We start from the raw sequence: 16,200 nt of genomic DNA on the forward strand, positions 1-16,200 counted from the left end.
TACTTCTGTAATAACACGCTTTACCTTTCGTGTTATACCGATTCCTATAACAGAGGAATCAACCATTTTTAGGGGCGAAGCATCTTAGGGTCTCGGCGTGTCGGCGGGCATCGTCGTCTGCTGTCGCGGCGTGCGTCGTCATGTCCTGTCCATTTGCTTGAGCGCTAGAGAGGGCGCCACCGCCTCAGCGCACGCCGTGTGGCGAGAGAGAGAGCGAACGGCGCGCTGACTATGGAAACGCTCTTTCTGCGATGCACGCTGAACTACCAGCTAGCAAGGAACGAGAATGCGCCCTCACCCTCTAGAGACAACGCCGACGCAGGCAGCGTCTACCAAGTAATTACCTAACTGAAAGAAACACGTGCACGCCAAGCTTCGCGTGCCATAATTTTCCTGTTGTAGGGCGAGGGCTCCTGAATTTCGGTTCTCCATATCAATAAGAAGGCGTTCAATATGCTTAATGTTGGTTGTAATAAGGCTCTGGTACTCCATCGCACCAAGCCCGGGGTTCACGGAGTGCCAGATCGGGTAACAGCCACAATGCCCGCGCTAAAAGGCGCCTCTCGATAGGTTGACGACACCGTGAACACTTGCGACACTTACGCGGCCTTGCAGCCACATAAAGTAGGCACAAAAATGTATAACCACTAATAGAGTTTACCAAGGGCATGTATTATTGATTATTCATTGAAATCGATCAACATAGGAGCATTTGAATAAAAGATCCCTCCGTATCAGTGTTTATTTCTTGTCATGTGCTTAAAATGATGGCTAATAAAGCTTAAGTTTTAAAGACATCTGTAGCAGTTTTTAACGAACCAGCTTTCTCTTTGTGTATCTAATAACTTCTTTCACATATTCACAGTTGGCACCAGTCCATTTTATTAAAGCTCGCGGCATTCTGGGCACTAACAAAACGGCGTGGACACTGCGTGCTCTTTCAACAATCCAATGGTGTCCAGTAAGCATCGCCGATAAGCCACTGATTTTTTATCATGGATACGCAGCTGTGGTAAAATCCTAGCATTCCCTCAATGTGCTCCCTTCAAACGTGCTCCCTTCGAAGGAAATAGCGTGTGTCCCTTTCAGGGCTGGGCAAAGATACTTGAAATTGTATCGCGATACGATACAAGATACTCAGGCAAGAAATGTTTGAGATACAGATACAAGATACTACAACACTGATTGTATCCGATACGATACATTCCAATTGTATCTTAGGATACTTCGATACATTCGCAAATTTGTTAGATATCTATATTTGTAGCACTCAAGGCATATACACAACAATTTTCGCTGGAACATTTATTAACTGCGAGCAATTTTGTTTGATTTGAATGAAATGTCTGTTGTATCTCAAAAGATTTGTACTTCTCATGCTATGTAGAGACGCTTTACTTACTTTCAATGAAGTCACTAAATACTACCGGTTGAGTAGGCGGTCTTTTCCTCCTCCGCACCGCAAGTTGTCTAGACCTCAGGTCATCACGTTAGAATGCTACAGACTAGGTCTTATCCTAGTCTATCTTTCCTCAGCATCGTCTCTTCAGAGGCTTTTGAGTCTAGCAGCCCTGACTGCGAGGAGATCAGTAACGTTGAACATATGCTCCTGGGCGGTGCCCCTCGTTACGGGGCCCAAGTCGGCTCACAGAACAGGATTGGGACTCTGCCTACGAAGTTCAGAGTTTTTTACCACAACTACGGGCTGTCCAGAGAGCCCATGATGCGGCAGTGAGGCTAGGCCTCCCCGTCCCCACGTGGGAGCGGCTCGCGGCGCTGCTCTAAGCGTAGCGTTTCTCAGGACCCAATAAAGCTCTATGTCTGTCTGTCTGAAGCTATGCCAGTTTCATTCCGAAACAACTTATGGCGTTTCCTAAGCAGCTTAACATGATAGCTCTTTATAGACTTCGCTGACAGCGGTTTTTGCTTGTCGCTTTTGTAATTGATGGGAGTCGCTGCTCTGTTTGCCGACCAGCTAGCCAGTTGCCATCTACTTACAAAAACGGTCAATAAGAAGCCTCCGCACGATGTTGCAAATGGAGTTCTACCTTGCCTGTGGAGTTCTACCTTGCCCTAAACGTATTACGGTATTCACCATAGCAGATCACCGGACGGCACCAAGAACATGTGCAGCCCAGAAACCTTTCAGACGTATTGTACAGTTGTACGAAGCGCCGCAGGATGCCGCCGCTCTTCACACTATTGGCACTTATAGCTCCGATTACCTGGTGATTAGTACCAATATACAAAAGAATTTAGGGAAGCTCAAACAAGGAAAACAAATATATCTAAGTAAAATAGAAAAGCGGTTCCGTATTGAACACAGAAAATAAGTATAGAAACACGATGCAGACGGTCACCCAAAGACCATGATATGATTATGAGAGACACTGTTTTTGGGTGTAGGCAGATAAGACAAGGACGAAGGGAAGGAGACACAAACAAGTGTGTGTGTCTTTTCCCTTCGTCAATTGTCTTATCGCGCCCACATCCAAGAACCATGACAGACCAACAAGCCCGCGTCGCTACCCTCATTATAAGCGCATGGCATCGAGCATTTTTCATTCATCGAAATGCGGCGGCCGCGACCTTCGGGGCAGCAGTCAAGCACAATAGCCACTAGACCACCGCAACGGATAACCCCTAATAGCTGTGACAATAAGGCATTTAAGGTAAGACCATAGAAAATTCAGTGCCTATCGAAAATAGCTAGAACGAGAAAAATAGAGATAAACGAAGCATTTGGTTTCTCGAATCCCTTTGCTGACAACTTTAAGGTGGGTATTATAATGAAAATTAAATTCGCTAACAGTAAGCAGAATTTGCTACTGTATACTCTAGGCGCATCCGGATAGTCATATATTTGTTCGCAACACCGCCTTTACATGACAGTCAATTCAAGTGGAATATAAGTATGTAAACAGTAACCACAAATGACGCAGACGTTCAAAAGTAAGAATAAAACAAGAGCTACTTTGCCAGCACGATTAAGACATATTGCAGTAAGCAGGTCGAAAAAAAATGATATGGAGACATAGGTAACGTATGTGATGGAAAAGAATGACAGCTAAGAAAGAACTCGTGCTTCTGATTTTAAACACATGATTATGATTTTTATTATTATGATTTTTTTATTTTAGTTATGATTTTAAAAATCTTTGAATAAAAGAAGAGACGTACGCCATGAGAGCTTCGGTTATTGGATGCCTGTTCTGTTAGATCCAGCGTCGGTATCGGTGCGCGGTGGTATAGCTGTTAGAATCCTATTTGCATACAAGTCAATCTCATGGCATGTAAGCCAAATTTACCATCCGCGAAATCCTTCAAATCGCCGATGAGTAAAAGCCACGATACGCAAAGCAACCGCCTATTCTTGCATCATTAGACTTTGCATCGAAACACCACGCAAGAGAAACTATGACAACGACGATACAGCGGCACCAGGATGTGTGCGAAGACGCCGCACGATTGAAGTACACGGCACAGGAAGGGCTAATGCCAAGCGTCATGGCACTGAGACAAAAATAGAAAATAAAAGCCAAGAAAATGTCGGCTAGGCATAGACGTTCGCGTGCTTGTCTGTCGAAACGATGCGAGAGCCGCCACCACGCGACTCTGCTCCACCAATAGGGACGCTAGAGCTCCTCGCCTATCCTCGCTAGATACTCTGGCGTAAAGTAAAAGTATGTCATTGCGTTTAGCTTTATTGTGGTGACAGTGGCAGCAGTAGCAGCTTGAAAAGCGGAGTTCAGCCAACGTATTGTTTCGCCCTGTGGTGGTGCTATCGCAGTATCTTTTATCTTAGATACACGAACATTCTTCAATGTATCGGAAATACAGACACGTCTTGCGAGACGTTCGCGATACACATACAAGATACACAAAGACTATCTAAGATAGTATCTAAGATAAATGTATCTTCTGATACTGCCCAGCACTGGGACTCCCTTTGAAGTTTCGTAACCAATCACATTAACTCACCAGCAGGCACCCCACATGTCTCTGTAGATGCCCTCCTAACTGCTCGTGAAGGTTCGTGAAGGAAATCGACCCTGTCACTGTGTGAGAGTAGCTGGTGAAAAATCTTCTCTGTCAGTGGCTGCTGCGCACAAACATCGAGGTGCAGCGATTAAAAAAGAAAGGCGCCGAGGGGGCGGAAGCGCCTTTTAACGAGCAGCCAATCCCCTAGGGCACGTCTGCGGTGAATGGTTTTAATTAAAGACGGATCCTCGTAGCCATGCCTTATTTTGACGCCAAGCGCTAACGACGTGCGGGAGGTCGGGTAATTCCGCACTCGGCGGCAAAAGCTTTTCAAGCGTAGGAGTACCGGGACAAACAAAGCGCGAGAATCCTTTCCCGTTTTAAACTTCTCCTCCTCGGCGAACAAGAATTCGCCGCGCAGACATATCCCCCAGGGAATGCTATTGAGGGCGTCCTGCTGACAGGCGGTTTTTAAATTTGTAGCTTGTTTCCCTTTTATATTTCTCGAAACCTAGAAGGAACTTAGGCATCTAATTTTACTTACAACATTACACAAGTGTTTATGCCTTAATCACGTACCAATAGGGACGCTGTATCCTCAATAGGATGTGGCTGCCACTGGCTGGTACGAAGTGCTGGCATACTCCTTAGCAGCGATCAGGTTCGCAGCGCATCCGATCAATGAGACATTTAACTAAATGAAACGTGTTATACGGAACAGAAGAAGGCTAAAGTTCAGGTTCCTTCATGAGGACTCTCTCGTGTCGCCAAGGGTGATGCACTATGACTTTCACGTGGTCATTGCAAAGTGACTGATTATGTCCTGCTAATCCGTGATTTTCTCCCACCAACCAAAACACCCATATCACGTATCCATTTCCTGAGACAAAAAATGGGCGAAGTTGCACTAAGGCGCGCAAGGCTTGAAACAGCGAAACGATGATTCCGAAGAATGGTCTGGTTGCTTCTAGGTTGTTTAGAGGCTCCAGCTAAGTGGTGCAGGTTGTTTCTACGTTGCTTCTAGGTCGTAGCTACTAGGTCTAAAGCCTAGGCGTTAGATAGCTGATGCTAGGTTGTTTCTACATTGATTCTCAGCGCAGAAAGGATAGAGTTAACCGCAAACAGTCGCAGACACGACGCTGATGCCCAACTCCACAGACAGAACATCGCGCTGAAACCACGCGTTCACGCCTCCATAGATCACGGCACGTCGTCGTTGAGTAGGCTTCCATCGCCTCGGGGTTTTCTCTCAGCTGCCATTGCCTTTACCGTTACCTAGTATCTATCGTTGTACTACTCGGGTCTTCTGCTCGCCACCGTTGCTTCGCAGCCATTTGCTTTGCGCTAACTGCTGCCGTCTTCATTTTGGTGGGCCAATGGTGAGGAGTGCGATTTATCCAATTTCTGCGGCACATACACTTTTATGATTATCCTCTCTTTTTTTTTCGTCGGATAAGGAAAGGTCACGAAAAGCTTCGCTGTTAAAACAGGTTTAGTGCAGTCATGACAAAAAAACAAAACGTCACAGTTTCACCGCAAGTATAAAGCACTGCATACTATAGCAACAAGCTGGAATGTTCACGACCTAGGGCTAGCAGCTTACTCTTTTGGTACCTGGCCTATTGTCATTCAACAAAAACGCCTTGCATAAGGAAAACGCGGCCGCTGCAGTCGAGCGAAGCGACCTTCGTGCGTCTATTACTTCTCGCAAACCTAGCGGTGAAAACATCACGTAAACAGGTATCCCTGTAAAAAAATTTGGCAGATCCCACGTTACCGTGGGAGTCGATGATATGCGAGCAGCGGCGGGAAGGTGACTGTAGCGCAAGTTTGTTTTTACTGAGCACAACTTTAGAAAATGACGCTAAAGGTTTGTAAACATTGTATACGCACGATATATGTTTGAAGAGCTGGATATGCGTTTATAAACCTGTTGTTTACAGGCTGGGTAGCACTGCGACGGCAACGTGGGTATTACCAACACCAGAAAGGGTAAGCTAATATTAATGCTTATACTTGTCCCTTATGATGGAGAACGCATGCACGTGCGCTCTCCATCAACCTGGTGCCTTTTCTGGAACAAGGTCATCATCGCCGCGGTCAGTGGCCCAGCAGCTTGTCTGACTTTTATTGGATCCGGGAGTGATCACGGTGATGAGGGCTCCATGAGTAGTGAGGTATGTGGTATAGTACAACTGCTGAAAATCGTGGATGCCTCGGTCATTTCGCCACAAATTGTCTGTCGATAGAGCCGGCGACATGTCGGAACCTGAAGTCACCCTTCGCGTTGGTGAGGTATAGGCCATCGAGGCTGGTAGGCCTGGATAGTGCTACGTAGACCAACATCACTTGATGGCGCTTGTTGTATTCGTAGAGTAATTGGGCGTATGTGGCCTACGTAGCCTACTATACAAAGCGGCTGTCAGTCAATGTGCCATATACTGGGCCAGCAGGAGGCCATCGCCCAGCCTCGTAATAAATGAAGAGGACACTGCGTCGCTCTGGCGAACTAAGTGCACTTTACGGTGCGATGATGTGAATATCATACGTAACTTTCGTTAATGTGTTCCTATGTGGTCTAGGAATGCTGAATATAGCTTGCTGAATCATAGCAATACAAGTGCAATGTTTACTAGACTGCTGTAAAAGCAGAGCCACCAGAGGAACCACAGATCTTAGTCTGATATGACGCATGTATTGTAGGAGTATGATGTAGTGTTTATTGCTTTCTTGCAAAATTAGATAGCCAGGACCACAACCACAATTGACGTTGCACCGCCATGCGCCTGCTGTTTTCCAAACCTGTTTATAGACCTCGCGTGGCTCTGGGGTAGAATAGCTGACTGCCACGCAGGATGCTTGGGTTCGATTTCTGCTGCTATCCTAATTTTTATTCTTTCCATTCGCGGTTAATGCTGGCGATGTCGGTTTCTCTTAACGCTCTCGCATTTAAGTTACCAATGGATGCAGTCGCCGTTCCTGGGTAGATATAAACTGTCAATCACCTGTGGCGCATAACCGTACACCGCGGCCCGTGGTAAACGGGTATGTGCCACACGTGTCTTGAGGAAAGTATTTGACGATGTACGCGACAGGAGTTTTGCGTTATTCATGACATAACCCGACAGTCATAATCGGCAAATTCTTTTACCCTCCAATTTCGGTCCACACGAAGTTAAGGAGGCGATCATGAGAGCACCCAGAAGTAGGCGGCAAGATAGATAGATAGAGATGATAGATAGATAGATAGATAGATAGATAGATAGATAGATAGATAGATAGATAGATAGATAGATAGATAGATAGATAGTAGATAGATGATAGATAGATAGATAGATAGATAGTAGATAGATAGATAGATAGATAGATAGATAGATAGATAGATAGAGAAACGCTCAAGGTGCCAAAGGTTTGCTAAGAAATGCGTCGCAATTGATAAGGTGAGCGTGACCACGCCGTAAGACCAGATTCGTAGTAGCAGCCGCGGCGACGCAATCCACCCTCCGAGAGCCCTGCCTCCACCCATGGACCTTGAAAGGTCCATGGGTGGAGGCAGGGCTCCAGAAAGATGGTCGGCGCGTTTCCTCTCAGATCACTCAGATCAATCAAAAACTAAATTTTGCGCTTAGGGCTAATCGGGCTCAGACTCACTGAAGTTTCGTCAATCGTAGTCACTTGGACTCACTCACGAAAATATTACTCACCCGGACACTCACACTCAGACTTACGGCTCGAAAGGTGTCTGAGTGCCTCATGAATTTGTTGGCGTATAGTTAGCTTTTTCGACCATAGTGTATAATCAGTGCGCCACATGGCAGCTTTTCTCGCATCTTCAAATACGAGTTATCAGTGGTTACAATCCAGTAAGGATATTTTTATCGCAAGATACGACTCACTCAATTTTTATCAGGAACTTCCAGTGAAAGAGTTGCCAAGGGGGAGGTCAAGGCACCTCCCCTCCTAACTCACGCCTCTGACCAATAAACAGTTGAGCTAGCGCATCAACGCTTGTGCACGGAATTATGTGTGAGTAGGCGTGTGTTCAACCGTGAGCCGACCTAAGAGTGATAATAATGCTGACGTTGAGTAGATAGCACCATAGGTCGGCAAAAAGTATGGAGCTCACTCAGACTCACTCAAGAAAGTATTGGCGCTTAGGCTCAGTCAGAGTTCGACTGACGAAAATTTTCCTCTACCAGATCGCTAGGGTTCATACTCACTGATATTTTCTCAGTGGTTCACTTGGACTCAATCTCACCAGAGATTACCCATGGGACCCACCCTGACACACAGTAACGCTAGGTTTCAGCAAGAGTGAGTGCAGTCTTGGGCATACTCGTACTAGTAACGCGTACGGTAACTAGTTACCTTTTTCAGTAATTGTAACTGTAACTAGTTACTTTAAGTTAGAGGAACTTGTAACTGTAACACTGTTACGTTTTTACAGAGTACCTGTAACGGGAAATCGGTTACAGTTACTTCCATTTCCTCCACCTTCACCTTTACACAGCACCGTCCCTCGCAGTTTGGAAGGGGGTCGCTAAGACTAAGTTCACGTCCGTCTTTTTTGACCTAATATCCTTTTCGTCCCTTCACCTGCTAGCTCTGTCTTGGTGTACGGGGAATCATTAGGACGCCAGTTTAAAGTCTCCTTCATGCGGCTCCGAGCTAAACTGTATTGGACAGGCGGCTAAAAGCAGCAGAGCGCAAAACGGTTTGGAGCCAGAGAATACCGGAACTAGCGACATAATTTTTTTAAACCTCTTTGGAACTGATTGTAAAAGGTTAACTCCGACTCGCAGTTTGTCTCCCCCAACTTCGTTCGCGAGCCAGCGTCATCGCATTGTTTAGGCCAAGCTATGTCCAGTTGCCAGCAGTGTTCAACAAGCTTCCGTCTTAAAACGCGTTGCATGAGTTGCTTTGGCGATGTCCGTTTGGATCCTTTCCTGCCCGTTTCGCCGATGTTAAGCACGTCGCAATCCCCGCTCGTGCTTGTAGATTTTTCACGAACACATGTTCAGGAGAGCTTTGCGCCCAGCGGACGCAAAGCCTCCGAACAGGTCTGATACACCTTGAAACATAGGAAATAGACAATGGACGTTGTCTTCACTCGTGAAGCACTCCCGTTCTCTTCGCATGCACTTCTGGGTATCGCTAATAACGGTCGTAGGATAACCGCTGTCGTTCCAGCGCATCAACTACGTTTCCACTTCTAGTGTCCAAGAACGTTTTTATTTATTTGCAAATAAAGTCCATTTTCACCAACAGTCCATGAACAAATAAATGCGCAAAAAATGAGCGTACACAAAGAAGGCTGGTGTTAGGCCATCATTAGGTTTCTTAGTCTAGGATTTTACACGTGCAATTTGAACACACGCGCATGCTTCTTATTTTCATTAAATAAATCCTATATTGGTTTGTGATCTATTACATAATTTGGACAGTAACGGAAAAGTACGACGTACTTTTTAGAGTAACTGAACTGTAAAGGTTACTTTGGAAACTGTGTAACTGTAACTGTAACAGAGTTACTTTTTGTGGAGGTAACTGTAACTGTAACACTGTTACTTTTTACTGGTAACGTGCCCATGACTGAGTGAGTGTACTTATGAGTGAGCTTGCCAACGTGTGTCAGGAACATACGACGTGTTGGGCGATGTCATCGATTTAGATTTTATACTGTACCTTGCGGTGGCCCTGACGTCGACGGCAAAAACGCGATGGAAGTGTACGAAGTACCAACGCAGTTCCCGTTAAAAGGCTTCTAAGGCTTTATCGAAAGGAAACATGATAAAGCAGCATATACAAAATTATGGGGAGCTTTAAATTGCGGACGAGCTTGTTGATTCAGGTGAGGATTTACTCAGCGGAACTTTCGATGGCGATACAGAGTTGACACACAAGTCATGAACGTTTTCGAGCCTGAATCTTCAGGGTTTACAGCTGTTACAGCTTTCTCCTGTACTACTTCTTCTTCATATTCAAATCTGACCTGTGGACATCTCGGCTCATCAGCCGAGTTCTCCAGAACGAACACTTCGAAAAGTGGACACCAGTGAGAATGCCCATGGAGTGACGCTGGGTTTTAACTGGGTTTCGTACAAAACAGTAGAGTTGGGGTCGAACGGTACGAGCGACCTACACAAAAACACACGCACACATATGTGTGTGTATGTGTGTGTTTTCTTGTGCGTGATTGTGCGAAGGGATCGGTCATGTTCCGGTGCCACAAACAACATGACGCGGCAATCAAACAGCGCTTTAATGAAGCAAAATTAAAAATATTTCGAATGGTGCGATGGTAAAGAGAAATACAGTCAAGGCTAACAAAATTCAGAATTCTGTCGCAATAATGTGCGTAAGCAGTAGTTCAGATTACGCGGTTATCAAGGTACACCGTGACTGCGCGTCGACGGAAATGGTAGCTTGCCTGGATTTTTCGGGTATACCTGGCGGGACAGCCTTCAAAGTGCTTATAAACTATATAATGTGCTTATGAATATAATGTTACATGTTTTAAACAGCGGTATAGGCTAACACTGCATGACTGAAACCAACATTAGAAAGCACTAGCCAAGAGGCAACGAACTTTAGCCACTGCATGCTCGGAAACACTCACCCGAACTAGCCAAAAAATGGTGGCATGCGACTGCGAGTAATTAAGCGCAGTCTAGAGGGAATTTGGCCATTGTATCAAGAGTGGAGGCAGAAACATTCCAACCTTACATGCGAATACTCGTCACCATATTACTCTCCGGAAACCTTTACTATCGCAATGACTATTGCTACCAAACACAGAAAAAAAACAATATCAGATCGTCTCCGTGTGGTTTTTGTGTATTTGCGAATTATTTCTCTTTAGTTCTGCCGCAATGCACGTGCTGAGAACTAATATTTTCTATGGCATGAAATGACTGGTGCGGATGAAATGGTATATAATATGCAGGTTACCGCAAGACCTCGATAAGAAGGCGTAGAACTGCAGCGGAAAAGATGTGATATATTTGACAGACCGCGCTGTTTGGCGAATTCAACGGCGCTAACCCCATACACGCGTGGTCGTGGGAGGCGTGACTCGCTGAACGGACCCTGGGAAGCCGAATGGCAACCCTAAGTCAGGCCCGCCGAGCCGCTATAGCCAGTGGAGCCTTGGAAGAAGGACCCCACCCGCATTGAACCACTTTTTTTTTCTCAGTAAATGCTCTCTCTCAAAAAAACGTACTGACGGTGATCATTACATTTTGGCGATATGTTTCGTTCTAAGAGCCAGCTTCTTCAAGGTTCATATGGCTTATTTGGCGCAGATATATTAATCGCATCAAGCGCTACCCATTGGACTCTCCCAATGACTGCGATACTGACGAAATCTAAAAATAACCAATTGGGCAGCTTCGCACTGGTGGTGTCAAGCCTGAAGGAACTGCGGAGCTGGTTGGCCTTCCTTAGCATACGAGTCACGCGTAGCCTAGAAATAGCCATTTAGGCCTAGCTATAGCCACATGAGCAGTTAAGCCTGGGCAAGCCAAGTTGAGCTTCTCGCTGCCCCTGTATTTATTTTTATTTTTCGTTCTCACTTTCTCTTTCTTTCTATTTCTTTCTCCCTATGTTTATTTTTTCTTTCTCTCTGTTTCATTCTCTCTCTCAGTTTTTCTTCCTTTCTATTCCTTTCTTTCTCTGTCTGTGCAATTCTTTCTTTCTTTCTCTCTTGTTTTCTCTCTTTCTTTCTCTTTCTCTCTATCTTTTTCTTGTCCCGTCCATATCAATATAAACATATGGTTTCCAGAAACGCTTGTTCTACTATAGCGTGCCTGGATAGCCGAGTGATTACGGCGCTCGTCTTTGGAGGCTGGGTATCTGGGTTCAAACACCACCGCGCCAAGCTCGAGCTTAACGAGTTCCGCTGTTATAAATACGCCTTCTTTCAGCGCTGCGATGTCACCTAATGTTTTCAAATAGAAATAGAACACATGCACACGAACAAGCACAAGGGCACACGGTAGTAATCCCCAATGGTCTTGGTGGAAACGGCTTTGTTTGCGCTCAGTCCTTCCTTTTCCAAAGAGCAACTATCACACCTCGAGTTATAGCCGAGCTGAAGATTTGGTAGCATTGCTTCGTAGTGTCAGAAGGCCAGACGAAATGAATGAATTGACAAAAAGAGGCTACTGGAAGAAGGTACGTAAACCTAGAAGGAACGCTAACGGAAGAAAAAAAGTGGAAAGCTAAGTTTGGGCTACATCAATAGCGTTTGTTTGCTTTGAGCAGTAAGTGCATGAGCTGCACGACGGGCACTTCCTCGAGAACGAGCTTGCGGTAGACGACGACTCGGTAAAAGTGTCATTTCCTGCCAAGACCTGCAACACTTCCCAACTTTGTTACGTTCATGCATCTCGTGCCTATTTCTCAGGTATTGATTTAAGCATTCCTGTATTTTGTGTGTGCAAACAGTGTCGCCAGCTATTTTCATTACTAGGACGCATGAACTGTAAAAACAAAAAAAGATAAAAGAAAATTTTCTCAGCCTTCACCAAGAAACCATTCCATGAAAATTTTCTTCATTGATGCCTATCAAGTGTGTTTGTATTAACTCCAGTTTTTATTTTCTTATCTTTGTGTTTTGCCGGCCCACGTTCTGCAAGGAATTGATACTATAGCTTGCCTATTGCAGTATAAAAAGACATTTATTGGCTCTTTGCTCTATAATACCTTGTGCGCCAGTGCGGTATAGGAGCAATGTTCAATTACTGATCTGCAGGCTATCATACTTGACAAATTGTACTTTTAGCAGTGGCTAAAGAAACTAACATTTCAGGGTGAAGCGCGCTCCAGTATTGGCTTTTGCAAAGAAATTTCGTGTTTTGTGGATTTTACGTTCTGATAGAAGTCATCATACCGGGCTGCTGTAACGTTCAGAAACTGAACTATCAAAATGGAAATACAATGCCATTATAGACTCACTGACGCTCCTTTCTCAATCGAGAGCTTTGCTAATTGGCCTTAGCATATTATTATTAGGAAAGTTTCGTCATGCTCGCAAATTTTGATATATAAATGGCTTAAGACGTCATCACAACATTTACGAGTAGTTCTTTTAACATCTTGTGCAATTCTTGCTTAGAAAACCCAAGGTTTACGGCTGGATAACACGAAAGCAAAGAAACTAAACAAGATTTTGCTGTCAAACATTCTAGTGTATGTCTACTGTCTTAGAAATACCACATGGAATAGGTTCTGGAGGTACTCCTTTTGTAGGGTAACTGCGCAGGTAATGACCATACCTGATGTGGCCCCTTCTTGAATAGTGCGAACCCATGCGCTTGTCCCATAATTCTGGTAAGAGTAACGGTTACTAGTCTAATTGTATTGGTGAAAATGTTACCTGTAGTTTGTTTAGAAATATTTTACTCTAACAGAAGGTAGCGCGAACATAGAGGCAGAATACAATTGTCACAACGTCAAGAGAAAGAATTGAGCACTATATAAACGTCACAACGTATAATTCCAACTTCTGACGCCTTGTTCCTATTATGAAGCTTAACGTCTAGATGGCAGCATCGTGGTTGGGAACACAACCTAAGCTAAGCTTGTTAACAGCTCAACCCAGCCACGGTAACAAACTATTCCTAATTTTTGGTGCACTTCAAAGCGTAGAAAGAGCACAAGCAGCCTGCTTGTGTTTTAGGAGCTTGCTCCTTATGCTCGGGGCTTGAGAGAGAGTCGTGGGGGCACGGCTCAGCGCCCTGGGGTTTGTCCAAGCCGTAGTATCCTCTAGTTCTCATTGCTATCACTAGCTTGGCGTAACACAGCTAATCTATAACCATCTCAGCGCAAGTTCGCGCGAAAGAGAAGTCTTCTTCCTCTTGTTCTTCGAGCGCCTTGATGATGATATTAACGCAGGAAAAACCACATATAGCATAGCTAACTGCAGCATGCGGCGCACGCTCCACTCTGGCACGTGTTCTAGTTTGATAGGAGACCACTAGAAGGCAACAACTGCGCGCTTCCTTTCTCTTTCGACAGTCGTCAGTCAGTGCGCTTCGATACTAATAACATGAACGAAGAAGACAAGGTGGCGGAACGGAGGGTTCGCAAGGCAGCAGCAGCGCGGGCTCGCCGCAATGACCCTGCGGTGAGAGCTCGCGAGCCCGCAGAGAGATGTGAGCGTCGTGCGGACTTCGAGATACGAGCCCGCGAAGCCGAAGCAGCGAGGAAGCGGCGGCAAGAAAGCCCAGAAGAGGTGCGGGCACGGCATGCATCGACCAAGCGTCGAAAGCGGTCGCTACCTGAAGTTGGTGGCGCCGACGCGCGCTCCTCGACCACACCTTCGGTTACAGCTGCAAGGTCTGCGACAGCTTGTGCTTCGGCAATAATCTGACCATATTCGCTACTATAACAACGTGTCACGTCTTTATATTGCTGCATCATCTCCTTCTGAACCAAATCCTCCGTTGACGCTTCCTACGAACAAGAACCTCATCGATGTGCATGTGGACGGTATTTCTTTGACGGCTCTAGTCGATACTGGAGCTCACGTGTCCATAATCAGTGCTCGTCTTTCTCGCCGACTGAAAAAAGTCCTCAGACCTGCTACTACAAAAGCTGTACGCGTCGCCGATGGCGGAACTGTTCCTGTCACTGGAATGTGTACAGCTCGCATAAGCATAGCCGACCGTTACGTTCCTGTCCTATTCACGGTGCTCCATAATTGTCCTCATGACCTCATCCTAGGGATGGACTTCCTGTCGACCCATTCTGCCCTGATAGACTGTTCCGCTGGTACTCTTTGCTTGGACCTTCCTCTTCAGCCAGATATTCACCCCGACCTCCCACACAGCCTCTGCACCTCGGATTTCATCCGCCTACCGCCTAAAGCCCTAACATTCGCCGAATTCACAACGACTTCATCCGTGTTGGATGGGCACTACGTCGTCACGCCGATTACTGATGTACTTCTGGCACGTGACATCACTGTGCCTCACTGCGTCATAACTATAGCCGCTAACCGGGTACATCTCCCCGTCATAAATTTCGGCTTCACGAAGCAAGTCCTCCCTCAAGGCATCTTAATCGCCACGTTGCGGTCCTTAGCCGATGACCACGTCACCTCTTTTGCAGCAGACGTATGCTCCAATATTCCTTGTCGCCCACCCGATACCACAAGCTTCGACATGGCATTACGCCATGTCACTCACGTAACAATATGACAGTAGAGGAATTATATGGAGCATTCGCGGTTTGCCCGATGATCTCCGAGCAAGCTCCTCTAACATCATTCACTTCGTAGATATGGCGGGGTGTTTTTAGCAGGGCTGGGCAGAGATACTCAGAAAAGTATTCCGGAATACAGATATCGAAATACATGGACTGGAAGCCTAAAATACAGATACTGAGATACACTTGCCGTTAACGTAACGGGATATTTCGGAGATACTTTTGCAATAAGACGAAAAAAGTATTCCGGAATACAGTTACAGCGATACAGATACTGGAATACATTTTTATTTTGAGGATGCTCATACTACGCAGACACTTATTAGTGCAGCATAATGTTGTAATTAAAGTTACAGCGCATCGAAACGTTCAGTTCATTTATTTATTTATTACAGTACCTTCAGCGCCATTAAGACATTGCAGAGGAGGGGGGTAAACAAAGTACATAATTAGTAATAATGACGTAATTACAAGTATCAATTCCAATAAAAATACACTATTTCACAGCAACAGTACCAAGGATTGGACACCGAAATCGACATATTTGGCGAACAAACTAAGCTACGCTAGAAATAGCACACTTTAAGCAATAGATTTCAAAACAGGAGAAAGTGCCTCAGATCAGGCTGGCCGACGTTTCGATAGGGGACCTATCTTTGTCAAAGGCGCCTTGTCATCCCTGGCGTGTTAGTTTTATGGGGTTAGTGATGACGTCATGTCCAGCGGCGGCGTGTCTGTTGCTGTTGGTAATTGATGCCTGGAAAGAGAGAAACTCGAAAGCAGAGGAGTAAAGCCCTTGCCACATTTCAAGAGAGTTTGCAAACACGTTCGGGTCTGCCATGTCAGAGTTCAAGGTAGCTGCAAAGCAAGAAAAAAAAAAGAGAAAAAAAAAAGGGGGGGGCGGGTACAACCAAGCGAGAGGACGAGTGCAGCCATCACAAAGAGCTGCAGAAGGTGGTGAGGAAGGGAACTACAGGCGGGGAGAAAAAAAAAAAAAAGGAGAAACCG

The sequence above is a fragment of the Rhipicephalus sanguineus genome, chromosome 2 (assembly GCF_013339695.2).
Source record: "Rhipicephalus sanguineus isolate Rsan-2018 chromosome 2, BIME_Rsan_1.4, whole genome shotgun sequence".
NCBI classification, from domain to species: Eukaryota; Metazoa; Arthropoda; class Arachnida; order Ixodida; family Ixodidae; genus Rhipicephalus; species Rhipicephalus sanguineus.